The sequence below is a fragment of the Fringilla coelebs genome (assembly GCF_963513975.1).
Source record: "Fringilla coelebs genome assembly, chromosome: 1".
Classification (NCBI taxonomy): Eukaryota; Metazoa; Chordata; class Aves; order Passeriformes; family Fringillidae; genus Fringilla; species Fringilla coelebs.
The window spans coordinates 123348844-123369524 of NC_140028.1; positions in this window are offsets into that span (position 1 = coordinate 123348844).

A 20681-nucleotide genomic window follows, 5' to 3' on the forward strand; every position below is an offset into this window, starting at 1 on the left:
TTGAGAAACACCCAGTCATAAAACCTGTCCAGATCGTGCTTGTTTAGATAGATGCTTGTGTCAGGTTTGGTTATGCATTTATTACAATTAACTGAAATAACAGATAATATGTGATTCTGAATGAAAGAGTGAGTCTGAAATCACACAAATCTTCCTCACTATAATGATTCATCAGGTAGGATTTGTTTCAGCTTTCTGATTTATTTTTTTTGTTATTATTATTCCACGCTCTGTAGTGATGACAGAGGTGTGATGGAGAACAGGCAGAAGTTACTGCTGGGAGCTTTTGTCAAAAGCTTGATGCAGGCAGCCTGGACCTGATGATGATTCATTGATGATCAAGTGCAACAAACAATTCCATGAGAGTATCTGAGCAAGCCATTTCCTGGGATACAAAACAATTTGGTGACATTATTATTCCTTCCTGTAATTTCTTGTTCTGAATTGCTAATTTCCAGTATTGTTTCTTGCCTGAGATTTCACAGCTTAGTACCAGGGCAGTATGAACCATGATGTTCACATAAAGAGAGCTTTTCCTGCAGTTTTCAGCCAAGAAAAAAAGGTCTTGGATTTTCAGACAGAGATAGACTTCCATGGTATGGAAGGCTATTAGTAAAATAAACTTTGACATGTAACTGCTAATATGGTGGAAATGGAAGAGATGGGCTTAGTCCCCCTGTCTTTTATGAACTTTCACAAATGCAGTATGCACTTTCATGCTTACAGGTATTACTGTCAGGCTGTGAAACTCCTCTTTCAATTTAAGGTAGGGCCACAGACACCCTACAATTATCAGTTCTACTTGGCAACAGCCTTGTCAGCTCTCTTTTGGTGCTCATGTATTATCAATAAAATAACACCAGGCTCTGAAAATGACCAGTTCCATTTACATTTCATCATCTGTTGAAAGGAAAAATGTTTGTGACTGAGTAAGAGAAGGAAGGAGCTGTCAACCCTGTTTTGTGATTACTGCCCACAAATGTTCTCACATTTTGCTTTAAGAAAGTGTTCTGACAAAAATATTAGCACTAATAGTACAGTATACATATGTTCTCAGAGTATAAATAGTGCAACTTTATCTCATGAGATAGCTCAGGGCTCTATCCAATGACTTTAATGAGGTTTGAGGTTGCTCAGCACCTCACAGCAGATGCTCAGCACGCCCCAGGAAGGTGACATGATAATCATGTGAGGTGAAAAGCACCATCCCTACTCATCCAAGCCAATGGGAGTCACGGAGCCTTGGTGCCTGCAGCATCAAATCTTTCATTCTCCAACAAATGCAAAAAACATTTTTTTCTCTATCACACTGGATCAGCGTACTCCAACAGATGCATCCTCCAAACCACAATATGTATGGGCACCCTGCTTTGAGAGAAGTGAAACTCTTTTGCCCTAACTTAGGTGACTGCACGCCCTCAGCTCCCTGTTCAAGCAACAGAGAGAAATAATTTCAGAGAACAACTTTCATTCAACTGTCGGCGCTGAGCACACCTGCAGTATCTGCTGCCTATTATTCAGTCTTTACAGGTTTCTTTTTGATTACATTATGTCTTACAGGGGAGTTTTTACCAGTCAAATGGCCAGAAAGAAATCTTATTTGTAGACAACCAAGGATTTATAGTTATTATTAGTTTATTCATGTGCTATCAAGGTGAGGTATTGTATTCAAGAATATCAATATTTAGAAGGGTACTCCTTCTAAAATTGCACTAGTTTGCAATTTTAACACTACAGGATGAAGTGGCCATCAATAATACTAATACATTTAGAGACATTGATAGGGTCCTGAAAAATCTGAGGTGATTTCAGGGAAAGAGTCAGAAATGGGATTTGACAAGGTGTTGACTTTTACTTGCAAAAAATCCACTTAGTAATTAGTCTGTTTCAAATATTCCACTCCACAGTTTCATTCTTTTCTTTTTGATCAATCATTATGATTATTATCTCTCAGCTACAGAAATTCAGGAAATGTTGCTGAAAAGAGCCTACTATTTTTTTTCTCATGTAACTGAATAACTTTGTTGAGGTCACTTTACTGAATGAATTCCCAGTTTCTGAAAGCTTTCACACAATCTGTTGTACCCTAAAGAAAAAAAATTGCACTTGTTAACTGAATACTACCTATTCTGTAGGAATGACATATTCTACATTTTGGACCCTTATAAATTTTTTGTGTTAATGGTTATTAAAAAATTATGCAGTACAGCACAAGACCTTACATACATAAATATAAATATATATGCACAGCTGTATATGATCTTTAACATATAAATCTATATACATCATATTTATGCATAAGTATGTATGTATATATAATGTATGCATGTATATATGTATGTATGTATGTATGTATGTATATATAATGTAATGTATGTAATGTATGTATATATAATGTATATATGTATGTATGTATAATATTTAAGCATGGACATACAGACATATTCCAGGTTACAGCTGAAAGCTATCTCTTCATCCCCCTACACAAAGTGAAAAATTTTATCTCAACTTCCTGCAGTCTTTTTATTGTATAAAAGGAATTTATGATTATAACAAACTTCACCTGTACATAACCTTTGAAACTCCTCCTATTCCATTGAGTCACAGTACTAGAATTATATAAGAAGTAGACAAAAGCTGTTCTTTCTGGATTTCTGTCTTTATATGTAAGGGAGAGGAAATCTGATCTCTGCCCTAAATCTTTTCTGCATACAATGTAGCTACTAGAGAACATTCAGCTATTTTAAAAAGTGAGACTGATAGAATATTAGTAATATTATTTGTTACAGAATTCCTTTAACATACATTTACTTGTGTAAGTCTGTTCAAATGAAAAGTGTTATGACATTTTTTCTTGAGGATTAAGACCATGAAGCTTAAGTAATCACTATAACCAAAACTCTAGAAAATCTTAAACTCACCTATGAAGATTCATGTTAAGCAAAGATTTATTACTTGAAAACTTTTGATTTATTTACTGTTATTTGCAAAATATAATATATGAGGTGAGGGCCTGTAGTGACACAGAGTCCCCAGGCAGATGTAAAGGAGAGCACTTTATTCCAAAAACCTGGCTTTTAAAGCAATTAGCCAGTTATCAGTTACACAGTTTTAAATTATAACAAACATGGTTCTACCAACCACCATACACCAGTGTGAACACACAATGGTTACATCACTTGTTTGCCTACCTCTAATTCAGCTGATAGTCTGAATAGTCCTTTTCTGCTTAGCTGATTTTACAAGCCCTTCCTTTTGTAAGGTTTTACCTATATGCAACAATAATACATATATATTTCTATGTGAACGTGCTGCCTATATATGACATGAACTGTCAAAGCTATTACTATATAGAACAATTATCTTACTTATTTGTCAGTAGCAGATATGTAAGACAAAATTCGAGTACTCTATTTCCCAGTTTTTCGCTCCAAACCTTGCAAGTTTGAATTTGTTCAGCTTCTTGTCTAGGATGCAATGCAGGACAATTGTCCATTCTCTAGAATGCCACATTTCAGTCATTTGCCAATGCCTAACAAAGGTACTTGTGCATTTTTTGATGGTTACTTCATGTTCTGATACTATGTTCAGATACTATGATCAATTTTAGAGTACAGACAGTTCTTATCATAATGAAAATCTATGAGGAAACTACTTCATTACGATGACTCAAACCCATTTTGTCTTAAAAGGTGTTGTAGTGATCAGCAATGACCAAACATTTAGTTACCTTGAATTAAAAAGAGTTTTTTTCGCTATTGTATCCTATAAAAATTGTCATGCTGTTATAATTCTGTGTCTGTGCCTGTAGCCGTGGCTGATGTCTGGCAGGATTTAGTACAAAGCTAAATACTGTCAGCACTGCTGAAACAGAATGATGAAGCATTATTCCTGGTAGCAGATAAAGAAGGGGAAATCATGGAATTGTAGAATCACAGAAAGGTTTGTGTAGGAGGAGACCTTAAAGATCATGTAGTTTCAAAGTCCCTGCTTTTGGCATGGATGAAACACACCAAACAGGTTGCTTAGGGTCCATCCAGCGTGGCCTTGACTGGACAACCTGTTTCACTGTTCCAATTTCCAATGCCTTGCCACCCTCCTTAGGAAAGAATTTCCTCCTAATATCTACTCTAAACCTACCCTCATTCAGTTTAAGGCCATTACCCCATGTCCTATCCGTACATGCTCTTGTACAAAATCAGTCTCCAGGTTTCCTGTAGGTCTCTTTTAGGTACTGGAAGGTGCTGTAAGGTCCCCCTGGACCCTTCTCTTTACCAGGATTAACAAACCCAACTCTCTCAGCCTTTCCTCTTAGGAGAGGTGCTCCATCCTTCTGGTCATCTTTGTGGCTCTCCCCTGACTCACTCCAACAGGTCGGTTCCTTCTTATGCTGCAAGTCAGTGTTCCATTTCCCCTGTTCCAGTCATTGGCAACTTCACCAGGCTGCAGCAACTTCTCAAATATGGTGGATAGTGGCATAGTCACCTAATCTGTCTGTTCCCTCAGGGCCTGCAGAGGCATCTCATCAGGTCCCACGGACCTGTGCACCTCCAGGTTCTTTACATGGCTTGAACCTATCTTCTCCTACAGCAGGTGGTTCTTCATTCTCCCAGTCCCTGTCTTTGCTTTCTGTGACTTGGCTGGTGTGGCTGGAGCACTTGCCAGTCAAGACTGAGGCAAAAAAAAGTCATTGAGTACCTCAGCCTTGTCCATCTGCCAAGTAACCACATCTCCTGTTTCCATCCGGCACATTTTCCCCTAGTCTTTCTCTTATTGCTGACATACACATAGTAGTTTTTCTTGTTGCCCTTGATGGCCCTGGCCAGATTTAATTCTGTCTCTAAATCTATTAGCTTTCCTAACCTGATCCCTGTCTGCTTGAACAATTTCTCTGTATTCTCCTCAGGTTCTTTGTCCATGCTTCCACCCTCTGTGGAGGGAGTTTGTCCAGGAGCTCCTTGTTCATCCATGCATGTCTCTGGGTGTTTTTGTTTGACTTCCTCTTTGTTGGGATACATCGCTCCTGAGTTGGAAGGAGGTGATCCTTATCATCAGTCCATGCAAAAATAATTTTCTTTAGAACCCCATCAGAACTGAGGACTGGTATCAAATTTTGCATTTCAGAGCTTCTTCATATTACTGACTGTCTCTGTTAATGAAAAATGATCAGTAATAGTCCCTGTAAAAATACACAAAATGTGTCAGATCTGCTTGTGACACCTCAGACAGTGACCAATTCAAACATAGTTATCTTTGGCCATCATTAGGTCCAAAGAATTTGCTTTTTTCTCTTTTCTCTATCTGAACCAAATCATCCCAACCATATTTTCTGATGTTTTATCTATTGCTTTTTACCTTCTCTTTACCTGAAATCACCTAGCAGCATCATGTTAAGTTTTTGGCCTTTCCCAGTACACCATAAGGAATGGCTGCTGTGTTTTTACCCAAATCTTGCAGAAAACTAACCAACAACTCATTAGCATTTGATTGTATACTGGACATGAATATCTTACAATACCTTACATTCTCTGGAAGTTTGGCACAGTGCTTTGGCCAATGATGCAGAAGCAGATTACCTGCAGTTGCAGGTAGTTTTGATGGGAGGCTGAGAAGCAACTTTCAACACCCAGCTGTCAGCAGCTGGAGCAGGAGGAGATATCCAGTCATTTCTTCAATACAGAGCAGTGGTCTTATGATTTATACCCAATCCTTTCAAATACAGGAACACAGAACTGAGCATTCAAATCTACAGTTACACGTTTTTCTGTCTGATGTCAATGAAATACAATGAGTTTAGCTCAGATAATTTTTCTTATGGTTTCATCATGTAGATCATGTAGATCTTGCCAGAGACCAGATGGGATTCCTCGTGCTGCTGATTCTTCACCTTTCAGATTTCCTTACATAATGGAGGGCTCCTTATGGACAATACGAGCTGAGGTCTCCCTGGGACTGCTGGCTCCTGGGGATAAAGCTGGGGGAGTGGAGTTGATGGCAGGGCTGTGGCAGCACAGAACAGCATGCACTTGCTTCATGGGTTAAAGGAATGGCAGCCTCAGAAGCGGCTGAAATGGGATTGTGTTTAGGCTGAGGCGAGCTCCACGGGAGGGAAGGCAGAGTCAGTAAGGGTTGGTATTGCCTCCAGCAGCCTGGAAATAGAACAGGACTGCCACACACCTTCATATTTAATTATGGTAGCACGAACTTCAAGGAACTTGTACCCACATGAGTTGGTTTTCTCTCTCACTGAAGAGTACCATCTTGATCCATGTGGCCTCTGTGACACTCAGAGCAGACAGAGAGACAGAATGGCACAATATCCTTTTGCCTCCTCAGCATCAAGAGCAGAGCCATTAACTGGCGTACGTGGTTCTCTAATGTAAGAATCTGGAGGTCAGGATTTTGAACAGGTACAGTACAGAAATACCTATATCTCTCAGAAGTGAAAGATCTATTTGCCTTGAAGAAAAGCCATTTATTAAAAGGTGCCTTAAAGTGCTCCCATCTAAACATGAAAGTTTTGTTATTGCATTTTAATTTTTCCTAGGTCCAAGTCAATGGCTCTCTTTTAGACATTATCTGAGAACATGTTGGTTGTTTTATCCTGATGGGATATCTTTTCCTTATTTTTTACTGTAATTAGAAATATTTGAGTAGATATAGGAGAACAAGGCTGACAACCCCCAAACAATTATAATCCTAAAGATTAGTTTTCTGACATTAAAAAGAGTTGAATTTGTTGGTGCTTCTAATTTTCTGATAAGCTTCATAACAATCAGTATTAGTGCCTAAAGCTGTAAAATTAGATGGTGTACTCCCATAGCAATCCAATAATGTGAAGATTACTTCTGAAGTAGCTAATTCTTCTTTTTTTCCTTATTTCTGAATGCATACAGGCAAATATGACATTTCCTTAAAAGAGTCAGAAATATTTCTTGAAGAGACAAACATTTTGCAATATTTTATTGCCAACCAGGATTCATGGGTTAAATGATTGTGAAGAAGAGACACCATAATTTATTCACACATAGACACATAGAATTTATTCACACATAGTAAATTAACCCATTAAGTCAAGTAGAGACATACCAGCTCAGCTGAGTAAGGAACTGAACAAATAAAAAAAAATGTTGACATGCTACATTTCAGTAGTTTATGAGCAAATTAATAATCTACACCTGAGATATCCCGTAATCTTTTACCCCCTAAGATATTTTCATACAAGTGAATAGAAGGGAAGATACCTGGGAATATATATCCCTATTCATGAAGAACTCTGAGAAGCAAGATGATGGTCCCTGTTCTCAAAGCAGTATTTGAATAGAGTATAAATGAACCAAATAACTCGGTTGTTTTCCCAAATGAGGTAATAAATGCTGATGTCTTGGAGCACAGAAAGAGTAAATTTATTTTCACATTTGTGAAATAGCACGCATTTATTTGAATGCATGTCATTAAGGCTAAGTGAATGGTCTGTAACCAGACAAAAACAGGAGAGCAACCCATTCAGAATTCAAGGGCTTAAGCTGTATCACTCAAGATAGAATCTCACAAATATTCTTGAATATTTTATGATCTTTAGGAATGAACACAAGTTCATCTATATGCTAGTTACATAACACTGTCACTCTTATGAAAATAGAAAGTGCTAAAACTTCAGCTCTGCAAAAGGTATAGCTGCCCACAGTGTTCCAGTTTATGGGTTCCATCCTCCAACGCAATGAGCACTTTGGTCCTGGTCCAGCAAACAACTCATAGATCTGCTTAACAGCTTGCACGTGAGTAACTGTCTTATGCTAAACTGCTACTACAGCTAAATAAGAGAATCACAAGGTCCTGATATCATAGATTAAATCTTTTCCTCACTGTCTCTATGAAATGTTATCTTTACACTTACCTAATTCACTGGGGTTTTATACACCACCATTCATAAAAGTTAGTCTATAATGTGTCATATTCCAGTGAGAGAGGACTACAAAATGGATAAGCAGATTTTTTTTTTCCTCTTATCAGTTTCTTCCAGGAGGATATGTTTCTGGGAGCTCAAAAGGAATTTTGGCATTTGGAGCAGGTACTAAAGGAGCTGTAGCTGCCTTCTCTCCATTAACAGTATATAATGCAATGTGTGCTGGACATCACCTAACTGAGAGATGTTGCCTCTCTCTTTTTCACCTCTTTATCAGCCTTTGCAGAAAGGGTGAGTGCCTAGCTTTTCACTATCTGTGCTGGTTAGCAGATTTAGGCAGTGGCAGTTGACAAGGCTTATGCTGTACTCATCGCAACATTGAGGCTGCTCCAGCATGCTCACCTTCAGAGCTTCCAAAAAAGTTCTCTCTGACCCAGCCAGGATTCTTGCCCATGAAAATATGATTCCTCTTACCTCTCTTTTCCCCATGCTGTTTGTCCTCTTACCATCAAAAACATTTTGAATTCCACGTCAGGTCTGGCCTTTAATGACACATGAAGCAGTTTGTCATCACATGAATTGTGCTTTGTGATGCACAGTATTATTACTAATACTTCATCAACATTTTGCACATATCACATGATGAATGTGGGCTAGTGCATTATCCCATTATCTGTGTGCATCATGAAGCTGCTCCCTTCAATCAGCATAGTTGCAATCTCAGTTATTTGCTTTCTTGCTATCTATCCATCCGTGTATAATACGACACATTTCTTATTCTCATCTCAGTATGAAAACACCACAAGAATTCTTGCATCTCCAGAGCACCGTAGGTTACATTTTACCTAAAACAATGTTCAGATGGCTGTCACAAAGAAAGTTAAAGTGAAATGTCAAAAGCTGTAAGGATGAAAAGCTGCACATGGTGGATACAAGATTCAGTGCACGGCAACTCCCTCTTAATAAACAAGCAAAGATTTATTGGAAAGAAAATTTCCCTGCATTTGAAATTTAACTGCCAACCATCCACATCCTACACATAACTGTCAGAAAGGATGTCTAAATCTGTCCTCATTTATAACATGTGTTGTGACAAGATTTGACAGACTCTGAAAGGGCTATAATTGCCACCTAAACATCCAGCATTTTGTCAACTGCGATCATGTTTAGAGAAAGCATTTATTTCACTTTAAAAAAGCTAGCATTTTTTCTTTCTTCTGAATGAGATGACAGATTTTTTTTTTTTCTTTTCTCATTAGGGGTTGCAAGTCAGGTTTAAGGATTTTTTTTTTGTTCATTTTTTCTTTTCAGTTTTTTTCCAGTGACAGGAGTTAGAACTTTTCAGACTAAAAGAATTATTAGCTTGAGGAAACCAATAGCAATTTAACAGAAAGGATGTTTACTGACACCACTGAAAACTTCTGAATGTCAAGCTGGTTTTGATAAGCACTTTTCTGAATATCACAACATGCACTGAGGTCAAAAAGGGGGAAGAGTAACCCAATATTTGCCATTCTGTTGCTCTGGAGAAATGTTACATAGATAGTATTAATCTGTGCCTATAATCATCCTAATATGACCATAAACATTTGTACAAGATCCAGATGGGAGCTGTTGATGCTATGCCCCCATCCCATGATGGGTAATGTTGTCCTGAGAATTGAAAGAACATTTTTGGATGAGGGAAATGAAACCTGTCTCTTGAGCATTAACAACCCATGTAGTCAGGATTGCATCCAATGCATAAGCAATTAACTGCCCTAATGGATCCGTAGTACATGAGCTGTTACCAGGTCTATGACTAAATTGTACTTTCTCAAAGTACTGAGCACTGAAACTCCCCACTGCTACAGTGAACACTCCCCAGCAGCATTGCTTCAAGTCACTCTGGCAGCATACATGGTTCTTCTGTGTTTATTCACCGAATACAACCCAACAATCAAGTTTTATTAACAGGAACATTGACAAAATTCAACAATCTGCGCTTTGGAGACTGTGGTTACTAGAACTGGTACTTTTTCATACATGGTGGCTGCAGTGGAGACATGGCAGCAGAGCTGCATGCAAAAAAGTCCTGGGGGTCCTCAGTCCTGACCTGCTCATTCTTGCCTGGCCTGCCCTTGCCAGGTGCCCTGTTGGTGAGAACTGTTTGTCACCTGGCACATCTGTGCTGTGCAGTCATGGGGCTTTTGAGGAAGAACATGGTAAACTCTTCCTCTCTTAGCTGGAGGGGTCAATAATGTGCTAAACATTCCCTCCTGACTGGAGTTTGTCTAAGAAGTGGATTGGGAAGCCAAAAGAAAAAGATTTGCTGGGCAAGTAAGAGCACAAGCTTGCATTGAGTAACTTTCTCCACCTGTTCCATTCTAATTGCAAGACTGCTACACATTATATTCTTTATTTCCCAGTTCAGGGCCTCTTAGTCTCAAATGGCAACCATTACTGGTTCCTTCTTACACAGTTAATTGGACATAATGGGTGTTCACAGCAATGCCACACTACAATCCTGAATGAGTGGTAGGATGGCCTCACTGTGTAGTAAATCTAAAACTCAGCTTCAGATCAAACAACTCATAAAATAATAATCTGACACCAAAGAGTCAGTTTAGAAACAGTAAAGCCTCACAAACTATTAACTGCTATTAGCCAAATGCATTTCCTCAAATGTGACTGGAAAGGACAGTCCAACATCTCCAACATCCACAACTGCAGCGAGGCATTCGATACATCAGATGCTTAAAGGAAGAAAACCAACTGATGCCTCTATCAGCTTTTATGAGTTTACACTGAGATACTGACAATCAGTACATTTCCTTGGGAGTATCCTTAAAAAATGCAAATTTTATTTCAGGAAGAAAGTAAGTATAAATGTATCAGGTTTATCTGTTTATCTGATCTATTTATGTGGGCATACAAAATTACTACTTCTGGTTCATTTAGATTTGCTTAAAGTTAATATCTGCCCATAAATCAGACTCAATTAACAAAATTAATAATGAAAGTGTTGGGTGGGGTTGTTTCTTTTCCTTTTGTCTCATATTATATATCCTATATGTGCTGAGTACATCTCAGCATTCTTGTGTTGCAGTGATGTTGCTTGCTTAGCAAAGCCAGTCTCCTTCCTACATGCTCTGATTCCTCTGTTGTACATAATGTAACAGAACTTTTGAGTTCTGCCCCTGAGTGGCTACCAGGGTCAATGGAAACTGGAGGAGAAAATATTAGAAATAAAGGACAAATTTAGAGACTGACATTGTGATCAGATTTCCAGCAGCTCCAAACACCTTTGCAGCTGAAAACAGAGGGATGTCTTGAGTTTTGCCAGCTAGTTAACTCTTCCTGAGAAACTGTTTCATCCTCTCTCTATTGATCTGTACTATGCAGCTTGTAAACACTGATAACCTGAATGACCTAAAAAATAAAAAGTGGTCGAGGGAAGTTGGAAAAGAGAAATCTTAGTATAAGAGGAGGGAATGGAAGTATTTTCTGTGGGATGAGGGTAAGAAAAAAATCACCTAGGACCTCAAGATGTCTGTGATAAATGCAATGCTCAGGTTTTTCAGCAAATTCAAATTGAATGAGAGAGGCCCTTTGATGTCAGGTTGGAATTTGTGGTCAGAAGTACTATCAACAAATATTTATAAGGAGAGTTGAAAGTAATTTTTTTTAAAAAGGAGATATTTTAGAAATTTTAATTAAGTTCCTTTCTTTTGGAAGGAAGGAAAGTTCTACTCTCTACTGGTAAACAATGAACAACTTAAAAAGTTTACATTTCTAACCAACTGTAACACCAGTGCAGTACAGTAATTAAAGAAAGGGTTGTTTTTCACTCTGCCTTTTTGTTTTTATGATTCCTTGTATATGTCTACTAAATCAGACAGTATCTAACCTTGCAGTGGGAATACATCCAGGAGTTGACAGCAAACAGGAGTTTTTGAGCCATTCCTTCTGAGAACATTCCCACACCTGACTTTGTATAGGTATGCAATTAGTATGGAAATGTAGATCATAGTTCCAAACCTTTCCAGTTGCTAATCTGGAATTCCCTCTGGGGTACCTGTGTCTAGTTAGCAAAGTAGAAAGATAAACTCTTAGGTCTGTGAACCTATGCAGCCAGGTAAAGGAGCACAATAGAAAGATCCTGCCTCTCCTAAAATATCATCCTCACTAGATCTAAATAAAGGGGTTTGAACATAAATGCTAGCTTCCATCAAAATTTTGAGTATGTAGATATGAAAAATTAAAAAAAACCTTCAGAAAATACAGTGAAAATTCCATTCCCTACTCCAGGGGAGTTTTAATTATTTAGTATAATGGCTATAGTCATTAACGTCTGCTAGTAGCTGTCCTTATGTTTATGTGCTAATTACTCCATTGCCAGAGACTTTAGTGATCAGTCCTTGCATTTTGCTTTTGAGATCAGAGACATATTACGCTGTTTTTTTCTGAGTCACCTTTTCCCTAATACTGAACAGCAAGCATTTGGTTGTAAAAATAAGACTAAAATAGCTGTTTTGATGCTCAGATGGATGGAGTTGTGCAGCTCTGAATGCTAATAAGCTGTAGGTAAAGAATGTTCCCTCTTGTGGGAGTTTGCTCAAGCTAAAAATAACCAGCTGACCTGCCCTCATCACAATAACATTGTAGAACTCGTTTCTCCTTGAGTGACTGAGGAGCAGGTGACATAGCCGTACATTTTAAGAAAAAAAGAGGCCGTTTCTCTCATCTACAAGCTGCCTTAATGCTGGAATGCCATAATTTATGCATCTGATGGCAATCTTGCTCCATGAATTTGTACATAAAAATCATTCAAACATAAAAGTCAATTCAGGATTTCTCCAATTATTCTTTGTAACAAAACACCTCTGTATCATTCGTGCTTTGCATGCTCTCGTGTTGCTATGACACAAAGATGCCAAGTTTAAGTGAGATGGTGCCAGCAGGTGAATGGCCACGGGAGGAGCACAGAGGACCTGGCTTCAGCTGTCTGCTAGAAGGGCTGTAGGAAGGTCTGATTTGGTGCTTGCCAGAGGCCTCCGCTGAATGTCCTTGCAAGAAAGCTTCTCTATGCGAGAAAAAGAGCTGATCTCGGTGGAAAGGGAGGGAAAGGTTTGCTCCCTAGTCCTTACAAACGTGCTGTAAAAGAGCAAAAGAACTGGGAAATATGTCAAAAAGAAAACAATCATATTTTCCGATTCAGAATGGGCCAACAATAGATTGACAATCGCCTAGATGAAAACATATTTATCTCAAATGGCTATGTTTCTAAATTATGTTTGTTCCACATTAATTCCCTCATTACAGGATGGCTTAGATGCTGTTTGAGAAAAGTTTTACCTTCCATTTACTGATTCAACTGCAGGGAATGCAGCTGTGGTTGTTTATTGTTCTTAAAGACAGCGATGTTCATGTTCTGTGACTATAAAAAGATGACTGTACAAATACACAGGCAACAAATTAATTCTGTTCTGCAGTTTTTCTCTCTAAGATTAGACTATTTATTTGAAAAATAGTTAAAGGGATACAAGAGTTCAGTTCATCTTTATCACATGCTCAGGGTTTTATGAGAAAGGCAATAAACTGGAAGTGAGTATTTTGAACGCCCCATGTCACCAATATTAAATGTAATGCCTTTTGTTTTCTATAAAATGCTATATGTGCTGGATGTTAGAAAATAAAAAAGTTATCACAGAAAAATAGATCAGCTGTGCCTTGTCAGACTTGAGAGAGATTTTACTTTATCGTTGCTCTCAAAAACCTCTAAAGGAGAAGCTTACACAACCTCCCATGGCATCTATTTTAGTACTTAGTAATCCTTACCACAAGAGTGGCCTTGTCTAATTTAAACTTTCTCTGCTGCTGCTTTGCAGAAGGGCTGAGGCAGTTTGGTGACTCATTGTTACCTACAAAAGGAACAATTCCTTTTGCCTAGCGAAAAAAGGAAAAAAAAAAAAGACAAACCTCAAAGCCACTATCTGACCAAGTAGCCTCTATGCTGAATTTCTGGCAACTATGAGAAAATCTTGTGCAGACCATCAGCTTAGAAAGCATAACCCCTACAATTTAGTTGTGTCCAGATTGCCTGCACCCAATTTATTAATTCTGTCCTTGATAATACAGAACACAATTGGTTTACTGATGGCAACATAACCCACCCACCTTGTTGTATGAAAATAGAAAAAGCTGTTGGTAAAACAACATAAAAAACTGCATACCTCAATTGTGGTTTGAAGCATTGAAAATGAGAACCTGTACCTAAAGTAAACAGAATTCACTAAAAATAATTACAGGCTGTTCTTCTGGAAAATTGCATATGGATATTGGAATTCCTTGTGTAACTTCTTCATTCCCCAGATTCTGTCTCTCTCCCCGTTACTCCTTACAGTCACACATATAATGGAGGCTCCAAATCTGCATTTTGTCTGATATTTTGGATTCACTCAGGTACCCACATCAATTCCCTTTGAGGTATTTAATATCACACGTATTAAATATTATAGAGAATATTAAATTTAGATGCATCTCATTAAGCCTGTAATCTCCAATATATTCTTTACTGGATAACAACCTGTCCTGTTTGGATCCTCTGTGATGAAGGTGATAAGGCCTTGCCTTCATCAGAAATAATTTGAAGAGAAGCTTCTCTTTCCTCTGTTCTCCAGGAATGAGTACATTCTTATGAGCACCATCTCTCAGAGTTCAAGTTCCAAACTCCTTGTACAATTACCAGTACATGTGAAGAATAATTAATTTCTTACCTCTTTGCTGTAGTCTTCTACATATTTGTCTGGTTGTTAAGTGTCAGTGTATGAATTTGTAGACGACAATGTTTTCTGAACTTATCCTACTTCTGTGTGGGTTTAAACAGCTCTTCCATATTTTCCCCAATAACAGTCTCTAAGCCATTCAGTTTAATTAAGAATCATATTTTTTTTAAATCAATTATCCTGTAAAGAGTAACTGTCAAGTCTTCAAATACAAATCCCATATACATATATATCTTTCTTCAACTTTTCTTGAATTTTACTTGCTTCACATAAAACTAACTGCCACTTTTGATTAAATATAACTTATTTCCTTCAAGTTGAAATGTCTGTTTTTCCAAGAATGTTTCTGCACTCTTCTTTGAAAACTGGGATTACATCAAGTCACTGGCATTCTGATTTTTAAATTTAAAAAGTGAAATGATGATCCTGGCCCCTCAGTGGTCATGCCTAATAAGCCTTCTTTCATTCAGACTCAATAGCAACTGCCAAAGTTACTTGAAACTTTTTTGAAGGAATTTAATGTACAAATTTGTTCCAATGTGAACTCTGAGGAAGGAAATTACATGACTCACCTATTCAAACAGGATCTTCCTGCTAACACAGCAAATATAAGAGGGACTGAATGGAGGAAAATAAAAGGCTGCAGATTTCGCAGTTCAAAGTATAATTTCTTGGAAGTGACAGACTCCCCTTGGAAGTATCACAGTCATATATGGTCATGTTTCATATACAACACAGAGCTCAACAGGCTTCGATTTATTTATATGAACAAAAACATTTTAAAAGCTGTAAACAAGTAACCTGATACAGTAATTAGTCATGCAATATAACATTGCTCTTCCACAGTTTATTTTCATCAGTCGTATCAATCACTGCAGAGTAGATGCATTAAGGGTGTTCCAAGGTTAAAGCAAATGCAAAATTATAAATTGGAGCCATAGCTTATAACCTGAAAAACTTTTTGATTTATAATTGAGACAGCCTGTTGTAGGTTTCAACATCAGCTTCATGTGAATCTATTCCCTTTTTAATCAGTCCTTCTTTGATCATGGTGATGTTTATTTTGCATTAATTTTATGTGCCTTTGGAGGTAATGTAACTGTGATAAAAGCCAATTAGTTTTGCACCATCAAGAAGGACAATGAATTGTGACTTGGCAAAACAAAGATAAAATTAACCATTTGCCTAAATGGTACCATTCATTGTGGTTTTCTCAGAAGGCTTCTCCTGTAATGTTCAGCTTCATGAACAAAACAACTCGGTATAGGCGAGTTTACCTAAAGTAAAACACGTTCTGAAATGAACACTACAGGAATGTAGCAACCCTGCAGTAATCCAATGTGCATTTTCCACAAGACATTAGATCTGCCTAAAGATTGTATTTCACACACATGAATAAGTGATGCAGTGAGGAATAAGCAAGCAGTCCTTTCCTTGTGGCTAAGGCTTTTTAAATAAGTAAATTGAATTGGGTGGGGAAGGATTCGCATCAATCATATGGGGTTAAACAGGGGAAAATGCCAGATTCTGCAGCTGAGACAGGACAGCCCTGGATGCACAGACAGACTGGGGAATGAGAGGCTGGAGAGCAGGGCCAAGGAAAGGGACCTGGGGGTCCTGGTCAGTGTCAGGTTGAGCACGAGCCAGCCGTGCCCTGGCAGCCAGGAGGGCCAAGGGTGTCCTGGGGGTGTCAGGCACAGCATGGCCAGCTGGCAAGGGAGGGGATTGTCCACTCTGCTCTGAGCTGGGGCAGCCTCACCTCGAGTGCTGGGGGCAGTTTGGGGTGCCACAACAAAAAATAGACATTGAACTGTTAGAGAGTGGCCAAAGGAAGTGAAGGTCCTTGAGGAGAAGCTCTACAAGGAGCAACTGAGAGCACTTGGTCTGTTCAGCCTGGAGTGAAGGAGACTGAGGAACTTGAGTGCAGTTACAACTTCCTCATTGAGGAAGGGCAGGCGCTGCTCTCTTCTCTGTGGGGACCAGTGAAAGGACTTGAGGGAGTGGAGTTATTATATCTGAGGAAAAAACAGACCTAAAAGGAACCATAGGTATGCTGAAGCAGAAGATCAGAACTCAGATTCCTATTGAGAGATTAGCAAAGAAAAATGAAAAAAAAAAATTAAATACAATTATAAAAGGAGAAGTACTACGCGTGGGCAAGAAGAGTGCAAAAATACAGTATTTCAGTTAAGGTAATTTGAAACAAGAGCTAAGAGTTATATCCTATTAGAAAGTGAACATGAGTTAGCAGTTTCATGCTGCTATGAAAAAGCCAAACATCACACTAGAATCAATTAACAGCAATAGAGACTGCAGGAGACCTGGCACAATATTCCTGTTCTGTTCAGATGGATTGATTAGATCACCTCCTAAGGTTGCATCCATTCCTCTTTATAATGCTGCCAGAAGCACTGTTACAATACTTGCTTTATTTCAGAAAAATCACTTTCCTTTAAACCACTGAGATGTTGATTTAAGGTTGAAATTTCCAGAAGACCTAAGTACCCAACTGCTACAGAATTCAGAAAGGTTTGGATGCTGATGGTAGCTGAGCAGTCATTTTATAAAGTGAGTTAAAATGTTCTCATAACTAATAATTGGATTAGCTCAAAGATTTTTTTTTTTTGTTAATTACCTCTATTTGTGATAGATTGCTGCAGCCCATTTCACAACACAGATTCTTCTCTTTTGGGAATCCACATTTGCTTTTCTGTAAAGGTAATAACAACTGTATTTTGATGGGGATTTTTCTCATTTTCAGGCCTGTGTTTCTCTGAAAACTCCCACTGCTTCAGAGAGACATTTCCACCTCTCTGTATTCTGTATCTAAAACAAGGAATACTTAGGTCCATCTTTGTTGAAACAGCTGAATTCTCTCATGTTTCAAATATTTTTTATTGTTTGAAAGGAATACTTTGGAATCAAATCTGTTTTTCAAAAGATCTTTGAAATTTCATGTATAAGAAACTTTCATAGCCCTGGGATGTGTTATGAGCTTAAATTTTTAAGGAAAAATAGTAACATTTCATAGCAATTACAAATACAAATCATCAATCAATCATAGAAACAACAACAAAAAAATGGAGAATCAATCCACAAAACTATTCTGTCTAAATAAAACTTGTCATAATTTCAGCTAATGGGCAGGTAAGTTCTCAATTTCTTATTTTCATGACTGAGAACACAGGATTACATGCAATGGATAGCCTAATGCTAAGAGCAGTGATCTGTACAGAAGATAACACAGCATAGTGTTTCTATACTGATGTTTAAAGGAGAGCAGAGAAAGCTCTTTCAGGTTATGAAACTAATTTGTTCTCTCAGAATACAGGCTAATTTTTTTCTAACTTTTATTCAGAGACATGGAAAATGAGTCTTCTCAAAGAATGAGGCTTCCAATTAGCACACTTGGAAACCTACTTGAAGATGTGCACCTTTGGAGGAATTCTGCAGCATTGGAAAAGGTACAGTGTTTATAACAATTTTATAACAAATGTGTTTAGCAAGGGGAGAATGAGAGAAAGATGGATACTTGTTCTCTTGACTTGAGCTTAGTTTATCTTTCTGACTGTTTATTTCTGGTTATCAATAGCAAGTTTCTAACATGCTTCTGTAGTAATATGAATTCAGGGAGTTAACAGAATATGAGAGGTAGGGAATAAGTATGAAAGTTTAAACTGCAGAAGAGCATAAAATTAGCTACTGAGCTGCTTTAAAGCAATTTGTTTTTCCATGGAAATTTTTACTTTTCCTAGTTGACTTCTTTTAAATGATAATTTCACTCTGTTTTTTATGTAGTAATAGAAATATTGCAATTTCAGCAGTTAAACCAAGAGAATTTGACAGTTTTGATGACTCATAGTAATGATAAATCAAGATAATTTTAATCAATATTAGTGCTTGGAGTGGTTTTGACCTACAACTGAGCGCTTTAAAATGAGAGTACCTTAAACAAAACCAGCTCTGGATGCCTTAACTTCTCCATAAATATTATTTCAAGGAAATGCAATCCATGGTAAATCATGTTTTACCACCATTCTTTATGTTATGGAGGTGGTGACATTTCTAACACATTCCCATAGACACAAAACAGAACGACAGTTTTGTGTAGACTCAAAACTTCCAAAACTGAAAAAGTACCACCTAGAGCTTGTACTTGACAACCTGAACTGGCCCATGATTTTTTATTTTTCATTTGAACTATGTATTTTTGAGGGAAAAACTAAGTGACACTATGTCTACCTATGCAAGAAGATATTTATTGAATGGACCTAATTTCTGAACCTGGAAACAGAGATGGAAGAAACCCTGGTAATGAAGTCCTTTCAAGATGGAAGCCTGAGAGATCAGGATTTTTATATCGTCACAACTAAAATAAAACCAAAAAGCTGAACCCCAGAGACCCCTATAGCACATGGAAAAGTTTAACAGAATTAAAACCAAACTGCCAACCTTTTTTAATGGCAGCACTAGTGGTGCTGTCAGGGCCCAGTCAGCAAGAGAGCAGAAAAAGGATGGGGATTCTGAAGAGAGATTATTGAAGTAGATTAGGGATCTTGCCTTGAATTAAATTGTCAGTAGTGAAAAAAAATCTGTGAAAGCTTGTTTTAGGCTTGGTAGAACTTGTTTTAGGTGTCTTACCAAGAGTTACATAAACACTTGAAATTAGGTAGGATTTTAGGCTCCCCACATGCCAGTTTGATGCCTGTGTCTCTCTATTCCAGATCGATTGTGTACAGTCCAACATGCCTGCAAATAGAGTAATACTTAAAATGAAAACTTATATTACTATGAAAAGTTACAATCCCCTTACTTCATTTAAAGACCTTAGACTGTCTGCAAGGATTACAATGGTCATCCGCAGAGAGTTTCTGACTCTTAAAGTGAAGTAAATTGTTGGGACTGCTTCCCATAATCACTTGCAGCCATCTATTGTATTCCTTAGTAATCACACTTTTCTCAATTAGAGACGAGCTTGGGATTGGATGTGTATGAATATACAACACTGCATTTTGAAATAGGTATAGCTACCACAAACTGGAATTATGTTTATAAATCTATTTAAATTAAAACTTAGAAACTCTCAGTCTTATCAGCAAGACCCATGTTATATAACAGGCTTGGATCAGCTGCAATGCATACTGCGACATAGTTTTTAGACACTCCCCTAACCCCAAAATATTTAATCACTTTTGAAAGCAATATTTAGCCTTGGAATATGTAGCTAATTTTAGAAATCCTGAACATCACCCAAAGTATATTAAGTCTGAATTACTTTCCCACAGGGATTTTAGGACAAAAAGAAATATATAATTTCAGGCTAAGCTGGGGACTTTTCCCAGTTAAAGCCAAGCAGCTGACCTATGGTAAACCCTGCATGTTGGCTGGGTAGAGTATACTGTTCCACCTCAGTTAATGATGCTGAAGTTAGTGAGTCTGATGTGGCTGCAGCTGAAGCCACAGAATATTTTGTCACTGGCATTGGTTACAGCAGAATGGGATTGTTTGCTATTGAATCAATTCAAAGCAAAAAAAAGTTTATACATCAGTTTCTTTCTTGATAATTGTACTTTCTTCCCTGGCTTCTACTTTCAAAATATACCAAATTAAGACTATATTACCTAACATTGAACATTCTCTTCTAATTGTACTTCTTGCTTTCCTAGTTACTAAACCAGAGTTGAAACCATCAGCAATAACTACTGGAGTTTTAAATTTTAGATTTTCCAACTGAAAATCACAGTTATTGATCATTGCTGCATTTCAAATATATGCCTGAATTGTCATGGTATGTCATTTGAGACCACTATTAAAATTCTTCATCTAGTTTAGGTCTATGTAGGATGAAAAGGAAATCTGTTTAGTTTTCCTAGCACATGGCACTCAATAGTATCCCCTGAGTCTCTCAGTTATGAGTTACACTGTCAGTCCCAGTAATTACTTCCTATTAAAATGAAGGATGGACATTCCTTTCCCTTGGCTTTCTTTGCATGTGTAACTGAACACTG